Source organism: Mus musculus, chromosome 18 (assembly GCF_000001635.26).
Source record: "Mus musculus strain C57BL/6J chromosome 18, GRCm38.p6 C57BL/6J".
NCBI lineage: Eukaryota > Metazoa > Chordata > Mammalia > Rodentia > Muridae > Mus > Mus musculus.
In genome coordinates, this window is record NC_000084.6 from 19,166,395 (window position 1) to 19,188,884 (window position 22,490).

At 34.8% G+C, this 22,490-nt stretch overlaps 1 long non-coding RNA gene across 1 annotated transcript; it reads left to right on the plus strand.

Moving 5' to 3' along the window:
* Positions 1 to 1,366: 1,366 nt before the first annotated feature.
* Gm31086 lies at positions 1,367 to 21,662 on the plus strand. The gene is made up of 4 exons (XR_386095.3): positions 1,367 to 1,420; positions 4,148 to 4,209; positions 12,032 to 12,202; positions 21,612 to 21,662. It is a non-coding gene; the product is annotated as a predicted gene, 31086 (long non-coding RNA).
* The last annotated feature ends 828 nt before the right edge of the window (positions 21,663 to 22,490 follow it).

The window sequence follows — 22,490 nt, forward strand, 5'->3', positions numbered from 1 at the left end:
GGGGTCATTCTTTCAGAGGAGAAGGGGAGGACAGATGGGGGAGGATCTCTTCAAGGACATACTTGGAGGGGGACAGGATTTGGTACGTAAATAAATACAAAATATAAATTTTAAAATATGTTAAAAAGTAAAAATGAATAAATAACAATAGGTGGGCTGGGGTAGTGTCTATAAGATACGACTGCTAGTGTCAAATATCCATTTCCATTTTTCCTCATACAGTCTTGCACAGCTGCATGTGCTCCCTGCTCTTCTTGTTCTCCTAGCAACCATTCTCCTAACAAGCAATGGGCTTTGTTGCCGGCTCTTTTGACTCTGAGGTCAAATCAGAACACTAAAAGATACGTTCCTTTCTGTTACAAATGAATACTCAAAAATGAATAGGTTACTTTATCTCTGTACATAAGGAATCAGTAAGAACTCTACTGTGGTGACTATTTGAACTATAGGCTGTTTTGTAGTGTATCGTGAAGTAATCATTCAAATGTTTCTAACCCAAGGATAAAGAAAATACTGAAAATATCAGACAAGCACATGCAACATCAGGAAGTGTTAAGACCTCTCAATAATTGACAGAAGCCAGCTTTAAAATCAGTTATACCTCTGAGTTTCCTAAAATAAATAACCTGTATTATTCACATCAGTATGTGATCAAAAGTTTATATTATAATATCATAAAAACATTTGAAATGTAAATGAAGAAAATATCTAATAAAATTGTTTTTGAAAAAAGACAATAATAATATCATAATCTTCTAATAGAATGTTTTGTTTATGCTTGGGAACTATAATTGCTGTGCAGCAAAATTGTCATTTGAAATTATAATTCACAGGAACACAGTTCTCCTGGGCGTTGTAAAGTTTCAATATTGTTCAGTGACAAATCAGTATCTCTCAACCCCAGTGTAGATAAGGGCTATTTTTCTACACTCAATGCTTTGGGATTAGAAGATTTTTCTGAACATAGGAGCATGCTTACTAGAGGTTGACATTAGAGAGGTACAATCTTCTCTCTGCATTCTTAAACTTCTGAAGTTGCTGTGAGAAGATTATTCATGATGTCTCATGAGCTGGAAGAGTGACAGACATAACAAGCAAAAAACCTGCAGCCCAAAAGTTATATAGCTGCTTCTAAACTCCTTTGAAAGAAATAAGCTTAGGACTTACACACAAAGAGTTCCAAAACTTCTTATCAACCATTGGTGTCAGTCAACAGCTGAGATAGCATGATCTATGATCCTTGAAGGGAAACATCACAAAACTAACAAGTAACGCTGGAAACCACCTTGATAGCTACATTAAACATTTCAGGTAATTTGCAAAATATAAGTATCTGGATTTCTGTAGTATCTAAATATATTTTTATTATTTTCAGGTATTGAGAAACAAGTATGTCACCAATAACAATGCAGTAACTGAAGTAAGTTTTAACACAGGCTCTATATTTACCATGCTAATTAATGATATAGTATTCTGAGAATGTATATACAGTGATAGGATATGATCCTGGACAAAGAGAGACCATAATAAAATCTTGTGAACTAATGTTCTCATCCTTGAGATTCAACAATGTGTAACATATTTTTTAAAATGGAGTACATACATTTTATCTTCTCTAAAACCATGAGTATCATGATGTGTAAGTAAAGAAAAATAATATGTAAAACCTCTATATATGCCATCACATATGGGATTTACAATCCACTGGCAGGGTTTTTGTTGTGGTTGTTTTTGTTTGTTTGTTTTTGTTTTTTGTTGTTGTTGTTTTGTTTTGTTTTTGTTTTTGAGACAGGGTTTCTCTGTGTAGCCCTGACTGTCCTGGAACTCACTTTGTAGACCAGGCTGGCCTCAAACTCAGAAATCCACCTGCCTCTGCCTCCCAAGTGCGGGATTAAAGGCATGCGCCACCAGGCCTGGCTCACCTGGCAGTTTTAATAAACAAGTGTCTTGAGAAATACCATTGACTCACTGATCTTTAAGCGAGATGTAGACAGAAGTGGTAGCGAGGAGGGAGACAAAAGTAGTAATCACATACTGCAAACGTATGTAAAATTTCAAATGAAATCAACCAACAAACAAAACATAGCAATTGAAACAAAAGTAAACCAGTGGAAGCATTCTCAGAACGCAAATGAAGGCCAGAGACACGGCTGATTCGTCAACACATAAACTATGTCTGCTCCGTGAGAGAGAAAGCTACATTTTCTCAGTCTGGTCATTGGTTATTCAGTGATTTGACAGACTTAGAAGGGAGGTGGAGAAATAGAAGGAATTAAGATGTTTTCTCTGGATTTAGAGGACTCACTCTTTATTACAAATTTACAATCTAGTTGAAATTAAGGGAAAATGTGTATTTTTTTCATATAACTTGAATGTAGAATTACTATTAGTTTGTAGTTCGGTAAACTATATATACATCCTCCTTGAAATTACATACTTTCATATCTATAGCTATTTAATACAATATAAAATATATTAAGTATAACTTATTTAGTAGAAAAATCAATTTCAAAAATGGTGCTGGTATAATAATTAAGAAAGGAGAACTCAAAAAATATTGTTATTTTTATTTTTCTAATAATTTCCATTTTGAACCATATATTATGTGAAAATTGATATCTTCTCATGTTACTTTCAATTTTGTTTAGATGTTTTTATCAAAGCTCTTATTTTCTTTGGATAATATGAAAATAAATGAATTATAAGTTCAAGTTATCTAAAATATTTCTCAGAGCCTTCTGAGGAAAGACCAAGGTAAACCTATAAAATATTAATGTTGAAAATCTTATAAGAGAGAATAATAGAATTTAAATAACACATTCTACTTTGTAGAAGTCATTGTTAAAGTAATGACCTACAAATGTTGTTTTTTATACATACTTTCTTGCATTATTGTTCAAATGACAAAATATACCAAAATTCCTCCAAATAATTTGAATAAATAAATACATAAATAATACATAAAAATTAAATTTGAATAAATAAATACATAAATAATTTAAATTCTTTATGTAACTCAGGCTAGCCTTGCATTTCTGTTGAGATTGTATGAATCATGTGTTCTGAAGACTCAGGCAAGAGGAATGTTTCAGGTCTTCTGAAACTGTAGTCACAGGTAGTTGTGAGAGCTCATGTGAATGCTAGGAACCTAGGTCCTCTATGAGAGATATAAGCACTTAAACTATTGAGATGTCTCCTTAGCTGTTGAATTCCAGATTGGATAACACTTTTAATGAAGAATAATACAACTTTGGAGAAGGGACTACACAGGAAAGGAATTTAAATCTCTATGGATATCAGCATGTGAGAAAAATGAAAAACAGAAAATCAGGTTACTAATGCTTGTTAATAGGGACTTTCCATATTAGATTCTGGCTAATTCCTTAGCCCAACAATCCTTAATAGTTTTAGATTTCCCACACAAGAAACACCATCAGCTATGAGATTGTTCATCTCTAAAATTAAGATTGTTAACTTGGATAAAATTCCATGTCTTTAAAGTTGAAAATTTTATAGAACCGTGAATGCCTTTTTGTATTAGTTTGGAATGAAGTAACAAATAGAAAATATCAAACTCCATTGTATTTTATTCTATTCATTTCTTCTGTAAATGAATTAAGAGGGAAGCCAGTTCCAGCCTAAATCATTTCCTTCTGCCCCCTCACTGCTGGTGGTCACCTCTTCAACACAACTTTCCCTAGTGTTGCTCAGCATTCTAGAAATGAAAAGATGGCTTTATAAACATATTTTATCATTTGTTAAGAAAATAACCCCCAAGCAACAGCCAGCTTCTTATGATTAAGAAGTCCTTGATGAGACACCCATCCCAGAGAGGCAGTCTGTATCCCCCTCCTCTGATACCACCTGTGATGAGGCTGCTTTCCTGAAAAAGATTAATTATCTTATGGGAATGTGGCTGCTCCCTTCATGGAATGAGAGTGATTAAAACTACCATACCTTGTAGAACTCACAGTGGTCAGAAGAGAGACTGGACCAAAATGGCCTGTGTTGTGATGTATGCAAACTTCAGAAGCCACCATTGTCTCATTAATATAAGAATTCAAACTCCCTGTCAACTTTTTCAAAAGAAACTTGGGACAATTAAACTAATACCACACTGAATAAATATCTCTGATCTTCCTATCAGTGCTGTTGTTCCATGGCATGTGGAGAAGAGTGGTTGAGCACTGTCAATCAGGATCTCCAAAGGTAAAGCCTTTATCTTTATTGTCTTGCAGACAATAGTCTTATATATACATGGATATTCCTAGAAAATAATTTATGTGGTCACACACAATGCAAACATCCTTTAGCCAGTATATTGAACAAGGGAGAACCTATTGTACATTTCATATCTGCACAAAACAAAATTTAGAGTAATCATTGTAGATTTGGCAGACTAAAATTAAGAGGCATTATATAAACTTTATTTTCAGCATTAGTCTAATTTAAGAAAACATATATTTATATAAGTATCCCACGAGTAGATAACTTTATTTACAGTGCATTTAATTCATGTAATTAAAAATCTAATGTTAAAACATAAAGAAATTTCTTTAGAAATTGTTTCACTGGGTTTTTCTGGTGCTACACTGAAAACATTCATAGAAAAAAAAGAACTTTCAAAAAATACATCTTTGAACAATTAAAAATTTCCTCATTGTATTTAAAGATGTAGGCATAATATTGCCTTTGTAGTTTGTCATGATTCTGTATAAGGAAAAAAAATGTAATTCTCCCCAAGCAGCTTAAGAAACAGAGATTGTATGTTTCATGGTTTGAATAATAAATGCACTTTGTAAACTCAGGAATTTGAATGTTTGATCCCCAGTTAGTGGCACTGTTTGTGAAGGCTATGAAACCTTTAGAAGACAGTCTTCTAGGGAAGTAAATTATTTCAGATGTATTTTCAGGCCTACATCCTCTTCTGCTTTCAGGCCACTCTGTGCTTTGTACTTTTTAGTGTGAATTCTCCTCTTCCTCTTCTAGTCACCTCTTGCTGTGCTTTTCTGGAAATATAGCAATACATCTAGAAATCAGACATCAAAATAAATTTCCCATAATTTCCTTGTAGCTGTGTTTTAGCATAGCAACTGAAAACTAACTTACATATGATGATATGATTATCTCATCACCCCTGTCTACTTTGGTTGGTATAGCTATCTCTTCTTGTATCGGTAAATGATGCTTTCATTAATTAAATTTTAATTATTGTTGTTGTTCCTAGACAGCATCTTCTTACATAGCCCATAGTGACCTGGAAATTACTATGTAGCTTATGATGACCTCAAATTCGTGGTTCTTCTGCCTCAGCCTTCTGATTCCTAGGATTATAAGAACTTAAATCTGGTTATTATGTTCCCATAATGAAAGCTGAAAAGAGCATTCAGTAAAATCAACTCATATATTTTAGGAAGAGATTTGCTTATGATGTTAGAAATATTTAAGGGAAGTAAAAAAAGTAAAGAGTAGAAAATTGTGAGTGTAATATAGAATCTAATCTGAGAACATTACAGTTAGAATCTTCACCCTTGATCTTCAGTCAAACCATAAAGATCAGATATTTTTCACCATAAAATGAAAATAACATATACACTTCACATATCAATTCATATCATCACTTACTTTATAATAAACACAATGGATATTTTTGAACTAAAATAGCTCCATTAAACTAATATCTAATTAACTGTTAGTAACAAGACCAACAAATTGCCCAACTGAGTGTCTTATAAATCAGGAAAAACTAAAACTTATCCATAGACAAGTAGTAAATTATCAGAAAATAGAAATCATACCTATCATAAAATTGTCCTTAAATAGATGGCAGTGTCAGATGGAAATAATATAAGTCCTATTTTTAAAGGCTTCCCAGCAATTAAAACAGATGGAGATAAAAATATAATTCTTACATGTTAAATATAAGAAGAAAAGTAGAAAATTGTCTACTATTTGATATAGGAGAGCTATAAAAAGGATATTTAAGTGTATTGCTTATCATGTTTTGTATTTTTAAAATGTCACATTCATCATGTTAGAACAAAAAGAAACTTATTGATAGAAATATGAGAACTGATACTATATGGAGCACCATCCTGCAGCTAATGTTGGCATAATTCACTTCTTTAAGTCCTCATGGTCATCCCTAATGATCCCTGACTCTATGGCTAAGCATAGTCAGTATACTCAATTTGTTTAGGTATAACGTTTTGGAAAACATGTTCATCTTGGTTAAAAGCACAGATCCTCCTTTTCCCAATAAATCTCCATGACTGTAAGGTCTATGATAACATATTAATATTTATAGCTCTAACATAAGATGTTTAATATGCCAGGCACAATAAGCAAAAAACATTCTTAACATAATTACTATAACTGATGATAAAAGCAAATATCATAATGAAATTATTTAGATATAAAAAAATGAAAAGAATGGTGGGTGAGTTCCAAAGGGAATTCTCAATAGAAATTAAGGATAGTTCGTATGGCATTATCAGGTTAAGATGGTGAGGGTAGCTGTGCTAGTGTAAGGAAACAGTGGTAAGTGGAATAGAATATTCAGGTCTGTGACTTAAGAAGGTTTCAAATTTTGCTGAAGCACCTATTTGAATTGGCCACAGTGATGTGTTGAATGAGTTACTTATCCTTATAAATTATTTTAGTAATGCATTTATGGGCTCATTAAGAATCCAAAGTGATCTCTTAAGAGCTCTATGATTTACTGAATTTTATGAGAGGAATTGCATTCTCTAACAGTATTGGGGGGGTTTTAAAGATTCATGAAATTATCAGTACTGGTCTCTTGAGAAGAATGTCAGAGATCTAGTAAAAATGCAATGTCATTTACTTGTCCTATGGCTCTGAACCCTCAACTGGCAGAAAAGAAATTAAGCTAAATTGCTTTATGAAGATATTAGACTGATATTATGTGAACATAGAAAGTGCTTTAAACAATATAATACTTTTACAAGAAGTAAAATAAGAAGGCAGGTTTATTTGTCTCATATAACATTGGTTCATTTGTACTTAAAATCAGATGGAATTTTGAAAATTATTATTTTTTTATTAGACATGTAGATGAATTGTAATGCACACCAGGAATGTTACCAAAATTAATATCATTAAGTATAATGAAATAAGTATTCTACAACTTACATTAATACATAAATAAGTACAGTAGTATAAGCCTAACTGCAATATGATTAATGAGGTATCTATCTATCTATGTATCTATGTATCTATGTATCTATGTATCTATGTATCTATGTATCTATGTATCTATGTATCTATCTATCTATCTATTTATTTATTTATTTATTTATTTATATATGTGGTTCTTATAAAAGTAAAGAGTTTGTGCTTGATACCTGTAATCTCAGCTCTCTAGTGGCTGAGCCAGGAAAATTGCACCAAATTAATTTCAGTTTATGCTACAAAATAAAACTTATGAGAAATGCAATGAAATAATACTACATGATAAAACCTACAACTTCAGTCCATCAACAAAGATATACTTAATATAAGTGTTTTTGAATACTAGATATTACATCAAAATAAACCGTCACCTACCATATACTATATAGTCCTGTGCTATAGATGTCATTAGACATCAATAACAGGTGTTTTGGGGTACAATTTCTGACTTTCTGAGGTGGATTCAAACAAGATTGGGCCTATTCTATTTGAAAGCAGTATTCTCAACAGGAAATGAAATCCATACACACATGAAGAAATGGCAAATATGGTAGTACTGATCATGGAACTTTATGGCTATTAGAATTACAGTGTAAAAAATCACTTAATTTATTCTATAATGATGCATTTCATTGCCAATTATACTGGGCTTGATGCCAGATGCTTGAACAATTAAAAGCAAATCTCATGCCTTCCTCCAGTTTATTAATATCTACTGGGCAGTTAGAACTGTTTCATGCTCTTTATAGCAAACTAAAATGAGAATCTGTAAACTGGAGTAGTATCTAGCACTGGATTAGAACCTATAAAATAGACAAACTTTACAATGTCTAAGTAGTCCAAAAATGAGGTTAAAATGGATTAACAGGCAAAGGTGCTTGCCATTCAAGCCTGCTGCCATTAATTCTGTCTCCAGAACCTTTGTGGTAGAAGAGAACCAACTCTCCAAAATTTTCCTCTGCCTCCACAAGTGCATTATATATCACAAACACATAACCAACCCCATATGCACAAATTTTAGGAACATATTTTAGGACATATTGAAGATGCAATTATATCAAGTAATCAAAGTTTTAAGAATTTTGTTTTGTCTTCATTTGGGGATGGAGTTTCCTAGCATTATCAGAGATAATGAAAGGATTTAGAAGAAATTTTCACCATCATGTGGATAATGATGATCTGAACTATAGCTAATTTATTTTGACTGTATTTAATATTATACATTTTGGATTTGCAATCTTCATTAATCAGGAACTCCATAAATCTGATATAAATACTCTAAGAATTTCAAAAGAAGCAGTCAGGCTATTTGCCAAGTTCATAGATCCAAATAATTTCAAAAGTTGTGGTGAAGAATTAATTTTAGATTTACTGTGAATTCTGCTTTGGAGTAGGACCAGAATAAGTTAGGGTGAAGCCAGACTATGTTACGGAGCTTCTGTTTTACAAGTAGGAGATTAAATGGGCCTTAAACGATGTAGCCACAATACAGGTAAAAAAAAGATGTAACATATTCCACATATACTAATGAACATGAAAGCAAAAATTACAGTGACTCTATGTATGATAAAACAACATATTAAAAAAACACATTGTGAAGTTAATGTTAAGACCATGTGACTAGAATCTCAGACAGGGTTAAATTTAAAATAATTATAAAATTTTAGGGACAGTAGTAAATTTTATTACATATATTCAATATTTTAGGCTCATGGAAATATTGGTAAATAAAAATAAGCAAACAAATGACAGCTCTAACAAATTGAAGAGAATTAAACATGAGAATGATAAAGTACAGGGAGGAGTCCATCTAAAAGCACAAAATATAGTGAAATGACGGCAGTGCAGAAATCTAGAAAACATGGCTTTGGGGAAATGGAAAGAATTATCAATAAATGTTTTTAGGATTATCAGGATGAAAGAGTTTTGTAACAGTTGCTCCATTATATCTGAAAAATGATCATTAGTGATTTTATTCAGTCGTTTTTGATAAAATTACAAATGTAATGATAACAAGTATATTGCTGAAATATAATGGACAAGTGTGATTGTGAACACACATTGGGGAGCACTTTATTTACATCATTGCAGATAGAAAAGGGAGATGTAATAAGATAACAAGAAAAGACTTGATTTTGATTTTGTTTAGAAAAAGTGCTGCCAGAAAGGGACTCTCCATGATTAAATGGTATTTAAAATAAAACAGGTGTGAGGGAACTTCCGAAGACACGGGATAATTTAGTTTTCTTTGCTGTACTCATGGAAATTGAAGTCACATGGTGTTGTGATAGTCAAAGTCAGTCTGTGATAGACTTTATTTATCATTACATAAAGTCTTGTGCAGTCACATGGACCTAAAGAAGCAGAAGAAGAGGAAGAATGGTCCATGATGCTGTGAGCAGTCAAAAGTCTGAACTATTGCATGTGAAGAACTAGAGGTTAAAGAATGTCTAAAATGCCTGAATGGGCTTCTTCAAGGCTAAGTCATCTGTCAGTGTAGAAGAGAATGTCTGAGAAATGAGTAGGAGAAATTCACAAGAATCCTGTTTTAATAGGACGTCTAACCTTCAGAGGCCAAAGTTATCCTAGAAGGGAAAGAAAATTCATCATGATTACCTAACTTGATAAAAATAATGCAGTATGCCAGGGGAGAAAAGAGCAGTAATTTTGGTAGAAGTTAGTTCATATTATCCTGCTAGTTAATATTCTATTGCTAGGACATTGTAGAAAATATACTTAACCATATTATAAGTGAAATATATTAGTAAGCCTAAAACACAATATGAAATGTGGAAAAGGAGAAGGAGGTGAGGTTGAAAACAGTTATGCATATTTATTTATTTATTTATTTTATTGGTTACTTTATTTATTTACATTTCAAATGTTATCCCCTTTCCCAGTATCTCTCCACAAACTCTCTATCCCTTCCCACATCCCCCATGCTTCTATGATAATGGTCCCTCACACCCTCACCTACTCCAGCCTCAGCTCCCTAGCATTCCCCTATGCTGGATCACCCAGCCTCCACAGGACTAAGGGGTTCCCTTCCCACTGATGTCCAACAAGGCATCCTCTGCTACATATGCAGCTGGAGCCATGAGTTCCTCCACGCTGTACTCTTTGGTTGGTAGTTTAGTTTCTGGGAGCTCTGGGATTTTAGTCCTATCCCTAACTCCTCCATTGGGGTCCCAACACTCAGTCCTATTGTTGGCTGCCTGTGCTCGCATTTTTATTGGTCAGGCTCTGATGTAAGATAAATTGTCACCAGTTTAGTGGGTATATACCAAGCACACAAAAGTCTTTTAAATCCAGCGCTACTGTTGAGAGATTAACATGTGAAATTAAAAATGAGATCTAATATTTACCACAGAATATTGCAGGTTTTTAGAAATTAGTGTTGTGACTGGAGAGACTGCTCAGTAGTTGACAACACATGCTGATCTGCAGAGCCTGGAAACAAGTCTCCTACTCTCACAAGAGTCAAATAAGTCCTATTCAATAAACCAACGTTCTTTTTTGCCTGCACAATGTCCTAGCCAAAAACAACCTACACATTAACATAATAAACAAATAAACACATGGAAAAGTATATATTTAAAGCCTCCATATTATTGATCTACTCTTAAAAGTTTAAAAATTGATGAATCAGCAATTCATACTGTCTGTGAAATATAGATTTCAGTAGCATCTAAAACATTGTGTTCTGTTATAGTATTATAACCCTATGACCAAGTGACCACACCATTATCCTCATCGTCCTTACTGCTTCTTTTTCTCTTCCCATCTTTTTTTGTGATCACCCACTCATTTCACGTCTGAGCTTGTAAAGATATGTTTAATGTTAAAACTAAGAGTAATCCCAGAAACATGATCAGACAATGCTGCATCCAGACAGAGGGTTCTTATATTTTATATCATAATATTCAACAAATGAAATATTTCTGTGCCATATTTATCTGTTTCTGTATCATATTTTAAAGATGTTTTTAGATAACACAGTACAACATATTATGCTTAATTTTATGAACATTATATATCTAGAAATAGAGGTTTTGCTAATGACATATTTTTTTCTGATTGTGACAAAAAAGCCATATTCACTGTCATTCGTTTTAACCTTGTTCATTTAAATAAGATGCAGAATTTAATTTATACATCTTTGTTCAGAAACTATGGTTATTATTATCCTTAATTACTTCCCCATGTGGTTTAAATTCAAAATGTTTCTATAATTGCTCTCACTTGAAATTTCTATGGTAAAGTTCAGCAGCTAAATGTGAATGGTTTTTAAATTAAGACATTTGGTCTGGGCTAAAAGCTGGTTTATTTATATCTAATCACTGAGCAGGTAAAAAGATTTTAGTTTTGGAAAGTTTAAATATTGCAAATAGCCCTTCCATCTCTTTTTATTCACTCACTTTCATTTGAGAACTCAATTCTAAAATAAGTTGTTTGGAAATGGTTGCTCTGTGGAATAGGTTGTTACCATAGCAATTATGTTGTTTTTAAATAATTGATATAAAATTTGAAATGAACTACTAAATTATGTTTGCACTTTCCTGAGACATTAATAGCTATCACTTAAAATTGCCCTTCCCTGAAGCAGATATTATAGTCACCTTATATATTTTGATTGAATTACAGCCTGGTACTGCATGGTCAAAGGGCTCAGAAGAAGCATGGGAACACTTTTGGAGGACAAACCTCACAGACAGCAAATAAAACTCTGCCTAATACCAGAATGCAACTATTGGATATAATGACAAGTTTCCATAGAACCTGTTTCAATTGACACAAACATGCTGATCCACATATACATGCCCCCTTTTCCTTCCAGGTATAAGAAGAACTTGCTTGCTGCTCCACATGTCTTTGAAAATGGAATTCACCTTCCAGTTCTCACCTGTTCCACCAGGAACATCTACCCTGCACTAGACCTGATCACACACAGCACATACCCCAGTTGCAGCTCAAATCTGAAGGTATTCAGACACCTCCAGTTTCACAGGTGAGACCCTAAACCTGTCCTGAGACCAAGAACTGGGGTACCAGGAGAGCAGATTCTCCACCTAGCCAGAGACCAGACACCTTCCTGTTCCTACCTGTGCAGACTGGGAGTAGAGCCCTGACAAGGGACCTGATCCCACACCCCACAGCTCTACTCCCCAGGATCATATGATCACAGGAAACATAGTTTCTAGTCAGAGATAGGGAGGCCAGATAACACCAGAGATAACCAAATGTTTTATCTGACAAGCATAAGAACATAAGCAACAGAAACTAATTTTACTTGGCAACATTAGAACCCAGTTATCACACCACAGGAAGTTCTGGATACCTAAACATACCCGTAAAATAAGACTCAGATCTAAAGTCTCACTTCATGAACATGATAGAGGATATTAAGAAGAACATAAACAACTCCCTTAAAGAAATACAGAAGAACACAAGCAAACAAGTAGAAGCCCTTAAAGGGGAAAGACATAAATCCCTTAAGGAAATACCGGCGAACGCAATCAAACAGTTGTAGAATTGAACAAAACCATCCAGGATCTAAAACTGGAAGTAAAATCATTAAAGAAAACTCAAAGGGAGACAGCCCTAAATATGGAAAACCTAGGAAAGAGAACAGGAGTTACAGATGAATACCACTATCACCAATAGAATAAAAGAGATAGAAGAGAGAATCTCAGTGGCAGAAGACACAACAGTCAAGGAAAACACAAAAAGTAAAAAGCAAAAAATGAAACTAACAGACCTTATGGACCAAATGGATTTAACAGATATCACAGAACATTATACAAAAAAAAAAAAAAAAGAAGAAGAAGAAGAAGAAGAAGAAGAAGAAGAAGAAGAAGAAGAATATACCTTCTTCTCAGTACCTCATGGTACCTTCTCAAAAATCAACCATAAACTCAGACACAAAACAAACCTCGAATTAATCCCATGTATTCTATTGAACCACCACAGACTAAGGCTTGTCTTCAATGGCAACAAAAACAACAAGAAGCCCACATACACATGGAAGCTGAAAAACTGTCTACATAATGATAACTTCATCAGGGAAGAAGCAAAGAAAAGAATTAAAGACTTTTTAGAATTCAATGAAAATGAAGGCACAACATATCGAAACTTATGGGACACAGGGAAAGCAGTGCCAAGAGGAAAACTCATAGCTCTGAGTGCCTCCAAAACGAAGCTGGAAAGAGGATACACTAGCAGCTCAACAGCACACTTGAAATACCTAGAACAAAAAGAAGCAAATACATCAAAGAGGAGTAGACATGAGGAAATAAACTCAGGGCTGAAATCAATCAATGATACAACAAAATCAATACAATGAATCAACAAAATGAGGAGCTGTTTAAAAAAAAATCAACGAGATAGACAAACCCTTAGCCAGGCTCAGAGGGCACAGAGAAAGATTATACATTAAAAAATTCAGAAATGAAAAGGGAGGCATAACAACAGATACCAAGGAAATTCAAAAATTAATCAGGTCTTGCTACAAAATTCTATATTCAACAAAAATAGAAAACCTTGATGAAATGGATGACTTTCTAGACAGGTACCAGGTACCAAAGTTAAACCAGGAGCAGATAAACCATATAAACAGCCCCATTTCCCCCAAGGAAATAGATGCAGTCATTAAAAGACTCCCAACGAAATAAAAGCCCAGGACCAGATGGATTTAGTGCAGAATTCTATTAGACCTTCAAAGAAAATCAAATACCAGTACTCCTTACCCTATTCCATAAAATAGAGACAGAAGGAAGACTACAGTATTCTTTCTATGAAGCCATAATTACATTGATACCCAAACCACAAAAAGGCCTAATAAAGAAATAGAGCTACAGTCCAATTTCCCTTGAGAATATCGATGCAAAATAATAAAATTATTGCAATCCAAATTCAAGATCACATCAAAATGATCATCCAACATGATCAAGAAGGCTTTAGCCCAAGGATGCAGAGATGGTTCAATATATGGAAATCCATCAACGTAATCCAGTATATAAACAAACTCAACGGAAAAAAAAACATATAATTATCTCAATGGAAGTAGAAAAAGGCTTTGACAAAATACAATACCCCTTCATGTTAAAAGTATTGGATAGATCAGGAATTCAAGGTGCATACCTAAATATAATAAAAGCAATGTACAGCAGTCCCATAGCCAACATCAAGCTAAATGGTGAGAAACTCAAAACAATCCCATTAAAATCAGGGACTAGAAAAAGCTGTCCACTCTCTCCCTACCTATTCAATATTGTACTCAAAGTTCTAGACAGAGCAATTAGACAACAAAGAGATCAAAGGTACAAATTGGGAAGGAGAAAGTCAAGACATCACTATTTGCAAATGATATGATTGTATACATAAGCAACCCCAAAAATTTTACCAGAGAACTCTGAGAGGTGAAAAACAACTTCAGCAAAGTGACCTGATACAAAATATATTTAAACAAATCATTTGCCTTCCTCTATTCAAAGGATAAAAGGGATGAGAAAGAAATTAAGGGAACAACACCCTTCATAATAGTCACAAATAATATAACATATTTTGGTGTGACTCTGACCAAGAAAGTTAAAGAATGGTATGACAAGAACTTCAAGTCTCTTGAAAGAAATTGAAGAAGATCTCAGACAATGGAAAAATCTCCCTTGATCATGGATTAGCAGCATTGATATAGTAAAAATGTCCATCTTACCAAAAGCAATCTACAGATTCAATGAAATCCCCATCAAAATTCCAACTCAATTCTTCATACACTTAGAAGGAGCTATTCTCAAATTCACTTGGAGTAACAAACCTATGATAGCCAAAACTATTTTCAACAATAAAAATATTTCTGGGGGAATTACAAACCACTAATCTCAAGCTATACTATAGAGCAATAGTGATAAAAAAACCCAGCAAGTTATTGCTATTAGTAAATAGACAAGTAGATCAATGGAATATAGTTGCAGGCTAAGAAATGAACCCACACACATATGTTCACTTGATCTTTGACAAAGAAGCTAAAACCATTCAGTGAAAAAAGGCAGCATTTTCAACAAATGCTGCTGATTCAACTGGTGGTCTGCATGCAGAAGAATGCAAATTGATCCATACCTGTCTCTTTGCACAAAGCTCATATCCAAGTGGATCAAGGATCACCAAGAAGAGAAAGTGGGGAAGAGCCTCTAACACATGGGTACAATGGAAATTTTCCTGAACAGAATGTCAATGGCTCATGCTGTAAGATCAAAAATAGACAAATGGGACCTCATAATATCACAAAACTTCTATAAGGCAAAAGACACTATCAATAAGAGAAAACGACAACCAACAGATTGGGAAAAGATATTTGCCAACTCTACATCCAATACAGGGCTAATATCCAAAATATACAAAGAACTCAAGAAGGCAGACTCCAGAGAACCAAATAACTCTATTTAAAAGTGGAGTACAGACCTAAATAGAGAATTCTCAACAAGGAATCTCAAATGGCTGATAAATACTTAAAGAAATGTTCAACATCCTTCGTCATCAGGGAAATGCAAATCAAAACGGCTGTGAGATTTCACCTCATACCAATCAGAATGGCTAAGATCAAAACTCAGATGACAGCCAAAAGAGGGTTCTTACAGATGACATGGTTTTATACATAACATGCTTTTAATTGATGACACATCTCTCTAGTCCCACATGTAGTCATTTTTGTAATAGATGTCATGATGCTATGGTAGCAGAACAAGACCATCAATCCCATAGTCGTGATCTCAGGAAACATCTGGAGGAACCTAAGAATCAAGGAAATGTAACAGTTTCCTCACCTACTCACTGATGGCTCCATATTCAAGTATGTATGGAGGCCTTTCTCATTCAAACTACCACATCCATGAAAAACATGAAGCTTTCTTTAAATAAATCATAAAAATCCTAATCATGTTGTAATTTATGTATAGTTTATTGATTTTTATAATTTTATGTAAATCAGAAATTATAGATTTTATACCATTTATTTTCCATTTTAAAAATAAAATGGGTATATATTTTAGTAATATACATTTCACTGAATGATTAAGAAAGTTAGTTTTTTTTTTCTTTTCTTCACATTGGAAAAATACTTGATACATATTTTACAAGTCTTCATTTTACAGCACCTTTCATGAATAATGTGCTGACAAAATACAAATATAAGGAACTTATATGCTGTGGAAAAGATTTTATTTTTCTCTTTGTGGTGATTTAAATGAAATATGTGCCCCATAGTCTCATGTATTTAAATACTTACTTCCCTACTGGTGGTACTGTTTAAGAGGTTCATAGAAAATTTAAGAGGTGAAGGCTTCCTGGAGGAAATATGTAAATGGGGAAGTGGGATTTAAAGGGTGTATAGCCTCATTCTACCTGTGTGTGTGTGTGTGTGTGTGTGTGTGTGTGTGTGTGTGTGTGTGTGTTTGTATTAAATATTATCAACCAGCTCCAAGCTCCTACTTCCATGTCATAGCTTTTGCCCCACTTGAGACTCTATCTACATGGAATTGGAAGCATATATTCAAAATTATACTTTGCTACTCCAAAATAACTACATTGAAAAAATTATCTGTGATCATAATTGTGCCTGATATGTGATTGAACAATGAAATGAACTAAATCTTTCTTGTCTTGCTTTCTTCATCAGAAAAAGAAAAAAAAGAAATAGAAAAATAAGAATTATGGTTGCTAATATTTTTCCATCTTAAAAATATGGAGTAATGAATATATTGAAATGTGTTTATTATTCTCTTTATTATATGTTTTTGCTGAAAAAAATAGCCATTTCAGTTTTTATTTTAAGTACATATGTTCATTAGTATCCAAAAGAATTCTCAGAAAACTCTATGTAGAAAAAAATGGTAACTGCTTGATGGTAGATAAGTTTATAGAAACACTGGAAAGAAACTGGCATTTTAAAATCGATGCACTGTATTAGAAATTACAATCACTATTCCCAAAATAATTGAGTACACAATGAATGCCAAATGCCACATTAACTTCTTTAAAGTTCTATTTCATTTATTGATTAAAAAGATTTGCTGAAATTTGAAATCTGCTGTTATGTTTCTATTTTAATTTGAACTACTATAATACTAATTACATTTTAAAATCTACTTTAGCTTAAATTTTCAAACCCTACAGAATAATCTTAGAATGAAGCAATTTAATTTGTGAGTTTATTTTATACTTCAACATTTAGGGTTTACTGCTGCCTTTGGAGTTCTATGAAATTGTGCAGAGGCCTCTGATAAAGACCAGTAATGTAGGTAAAATTGTATAATGAAATACAGTCACCTTCTGTAATTCTTTTCAGAAACAGACATCACATCTTTCACTGCTGCTTCCCACATCATACAAGTCTATATGATTTCATACTTGTGTTTCATTAACATACTTTAGAGTTGTCTGCTTCTAATTCTTTCCAGTCCATTTCATTTTGTAAATTTTTACAGACCTACTTTATTATGGCAATCCCTTCATGATCCTGCCTAAATTAAATGTGTGCTATAACTTTACAAGTGAAGTAAAATATCTTCCTCCACATAAAGGAACAATTTTTTTTTTGTCTATAGTCCAGTTACTCCTGTGTTAAAAGAATGCTAACCCTTTCCCAACTTCTCAGCAAAGGCCACTTTCTAGAAAAGATATAATAAAAATGTGTCCTCAGAGTAAAGGGCCCAGCATTTCCATTTCTGTTCAACAATTAGGTTTTTCACAAATAGAACCTTCATTTATCTGCTTTTGTTGCATAAGCCTTTCATTGTATTATAATTGAAAATGTATTTATCTAATAGCATTATCTAATTTTTCCTAAAACTTTTATCTACTTAGATCCCTAATATTGGATCTGCAGATTTAATTTTCAATGTGTTACTATACCTATATAAGATGTAGGATGCATGTTTTTAGGACCTTAAAGAAAGGATTTTAAAAGGACTTCACTAACCTATTAGGCTGCATGGTCAGGCTTCTTCAATCAGTCTCCTTACTCAGCATTCTCCATCCATGTCTGATGAGTATCCCAGACAGCTGTTCTTCACAGCATTTCAAATATTTATCAAAGTCTACAAATATGCTATTACTTGTATCAAGCAAGCTTTTGCTAACCATTTGCCTCTGTGCACTTGATATTTAGATGCCCACAGACATCATATTGGAACATCATTCTTCTCTGATCATACTGTTTTTAACTTCTGTCTATACTGCTATAAAATTACTAATATCCAGTTGTGAATATATTACAAAAATTGAACACTAAGTAAAGAAACAACTAAGTTAAAAGGTGGGATATGATACTAAACAAAACATTCTCAAAAGAGGAAATAATAATGACTAGTAAACACTTTAAAACAAGTGTAATCTCCTTTAACTGTCAGGCAAATGCAGATTGAAGCTAATTTGTGATCCTGTCTACACAATTCAGCAGGAATGCAAATATGAACAAATGTTGGCATGAATGTAAGGAAGAGGAAATAGTATACCCTCTATTGGAATGTAAACTAGGGCAGCTACTCTGGGACTCAGTCTGGAGATTTCTCTTAGAATCTAAAAATAGGTATACCATATGGCCCAGAAGATAATTCTGGGCCCATCTACAAAGAGAATATACACAGCAATTCTCATTGATGCTCTGTTTATAATAGTTAGGAAATTGAATCAACATTAATGACCACCAAATAACAATTGGATAATGAGAGCACGATACAGATACACATTAGAAAATACTCACCTGAAAAGAAAAATGAATACAAAATTTCCATGTAAATTAGATGGAACTGGAAAACAATTACACTGAACAAGGTCATCCAATTTCCAAAATTCAAATGTTTCATGTCATCTCTTACATAACAAACAGTCCTAGCTTCAATTCTATTATGTGTGGTTAATATTGAATACAGGTTGAAGCTAGAAATCTAGAATTGGAACATTGCTGTAGAATGCATTTAGGAAGGAGAAGTAGTGGGATAAGGTTGAAATGACATCAGAGAAAAGAAATATGGAAGGCAGAAGGGTTCCAAAAGGGAGTAGAGTGATGGGAATGAGAATTATGGAGCTAGGAAGTCTTTCATTAAATGAAGTATGCATGCAGAAGCTACCTGGAAACCTATGGCTTGCAACTAAAGGATAGAACACAATAAGAAGGAATAATACAGCCTATGTAATAGCAAATGTGGGTTAAATGGGGTCCCACATTTAACCCATGGCTCAGGTCCCTGGGTGAGGGAGGGTCTGACTGGCACACCCCATGCCGCTGCTGGGCTGGCATTGGGCTTAAGAAGCCACAGGAGTGACTTCTCTGGGAGTGGAGAAAAGCAGTCTGAAGCCCTCTGCATTCTCAGTATCCTCCCATTAACAACTCTGGCTCAGCCTCACTATATGAATGGACCCTATGTAGACAAAGGACCCAATATATACAATTATATGGTGATATATTAGTATGGGGAGACTTTTCCACCCACACTCACCCCAAATTAAGGACGAGCTAATACCTTCCCTATCTGCCCTAGGATTCAAAATAGCTATCACAAAATCCAACTTATGCCCATTGAATTTTTAGGAAAAGAGCTCTCCCTTACCTCATCATGCACCTTCAAATCCACCTTTTCTTTCCTTTCTTCATTAAGTCTGGCCTCCCTCCAGAGCTTTCTGGGTAACCCCAATTGGCTTCAGTCCTGGTTCCCCCTTCCTACAAGCACCCTTTAACCTCTCTTCAATCTCCTGAAAAAAGACACAAGTCCCTCATCCTCAGGCACACTGTTCCTGAAGGGAGTCCAAACTCTAAATTCTGTCAATGCAGCCCTAAAAGACATGGCTCTTGCTAGGTATGACCCAACAAAACCTATACAGCTCCTTATCTTTAACTATACCCCTACACTTGTGGGAGCCCTTTACCAACCTCAGGGGGTTCTGGAATGACTCCACAACCCGATGGGTGGTACACCCCAAATTTTTAATGAGGTGGATGCTTTTGCAAGTATGATTAAAAATGGCAGGGATAGAGCCTTGCAAACCCTAAGGAAAGAACCTGATATTCTTGTCACATCTTTTCCCTCATTGACATTCAGTGCATAATCAAAAATCACTCCTGTTTTGTTATCAACTTAATAGGATTCCCAGGACAAATTGACAACCATTATCCTGAAGAAATATGGACCTCTGCCCTCCCTCTGTTGTGATGGCTGCCCCTCAAACTATTCTCATAAGGTTTCATTGCAGGATCCCCTCAATATTTACCAATGGTACAGCAGTAATATACTACTTCCCTGAGGATGAGCCCTCTATCCTCTGATTCAAAGAGCTATCCCATCATTCCCCCCAATATAAAGAATTATATGACATCTATCTAGCTCTAAAAGAAGTCAAGGGGCCCTTTAACCTCTTTTCATTGTATATGCTGTCAATTTGCTCCTCTGGTTGTCAAGATCCTTCTTCAAACTAGACTCCAATCCACTTTCCCTTCTACTCATACAAATCTCCACTAACCAACAGGAAAGAGCCTCCCCCGTCTACATCCAGCATTTCTGATCTCATAGAACCCTGCCAGGTCCTATATTTGAAGGAAAAGCACTCTCTGACCAAACTGACTCAACAGGGACATTTATGTCCTCCACTGAACAAGCAGACCAATTTCATTCACACACACACACACACACACACACACACACACACACACACACACACACACACACACAAATATAAAGAGGTTTAATGTCTGCTTCCCCCACATCCCTCTTGCTCAACTCCAAAGGATAATAAAGACATACTACTCTTGTGCATCCCTCATTAACATCCCAGACTTACAAACGATGGTCACCAATCCCCTAGACCTTAAATCCAATGCCTTATGGCAAATTGATGTCACCTGTGTTCCCCAATTTGGTAGACAGAAATATGTTTTCATCACTTTAGATACATACTCATATTTTATATGGGTAAAAACTGAGAAAGGTTAATTCACCATATGCTTTCCACCTTTGCCATCATGAGAATTCCTCAACAGATAGAAACTGATAATGCCCCTGCCTTCACTAGCTCTCAATTCAAAACCTTTTGCACTTGCTGGGAAATTGCCCATCATATGGGAATTCCCCACAACCCTAAGGGCCAAGGAATAATAGAAAGAACACATCAAACCCTAAAGGCCCAACTCCTAAAACAAAAGACAACCACCTATGCTCCTAATGTAGGATTTAGGATGGCTCTGACTACCCTAAATATATTTAACATCTACAGAAACTCCAAACATCCTCCTATCTCCCCCCATTGTCACATACCGAAATTAACCACCATCCCCAATCCTAGTATGATGGTGAGATCCTTTGGATGGAATTTGGAAGGGACCAGACACCTTCCTTACAACTAGGAGGGGTTTCTCTTGTGTTTTTCTACAGGAACCACCTAAGCCTATCTGGGTTCCTATCAGAAGTGTCTGATACTACCTCATCAACCAAAAAGATAGGTGGCCTTTTGCTGTCAGATTAAGGGCAAAAGGAGAGGAAGAAGCAGAGGAAAACCATATCCTGAAAGACAACAAGAACTCCTGGAAGGACATCCACTACCTGAAGAGTGCTGTTCAGGCCATTTGCTCTTCACAAGCTCCCCTTCTCTATTCTCTTGGCTATTTTTGTCATTCTCCATGTGAACTCTGCTACTGCCCAGCCTCTCCCTAGCCTTCCCAACACCCACCACTGGAGATTATACACTAGGGAAACATACAATGAACACAACAAAGTTATGGGGACACAGGACTGTCCACTTGAAAGATGTCAAACCAGGATTGAGATACCTCTACATCTAGAGCCCATCTCCACTATCCACAGCCCCTTTCTCTCTTTTCCTTACCAAAATATAAGAGAGTATATCCAGGAGGTCTCCACATATGCAGGTTGCAGATACTGGAGCCGCAGAATGGAATCCACCAGTTGTGGTGGCACCACGTTCACCAATCTTAAAACTGATTTTCAGCTTTCCATCAGCAATCCATGGAATGGACATTGGCAATCCAGAGTCAGGGGTAAGCTTTACTGCAATGGCTATGCCAAATACCCAGTAGCTGACCTGCACATCTCTCAAGAACTTCCTCCTGCCCCTAAATCAGCCTTTACTCATATTATCAAACAGGAAAATCAGTCTCAGAAGGGGCTACAATACATTCAATATGCAGCTGACCTCCTTCCCTTAACAACCCACCCAACTCCTCCCAATGCTTTTTCTGTGCTTCTCTCTCCTGAACATTAATAGCAGTCATTTCCATTAACATTTTTCTTCAT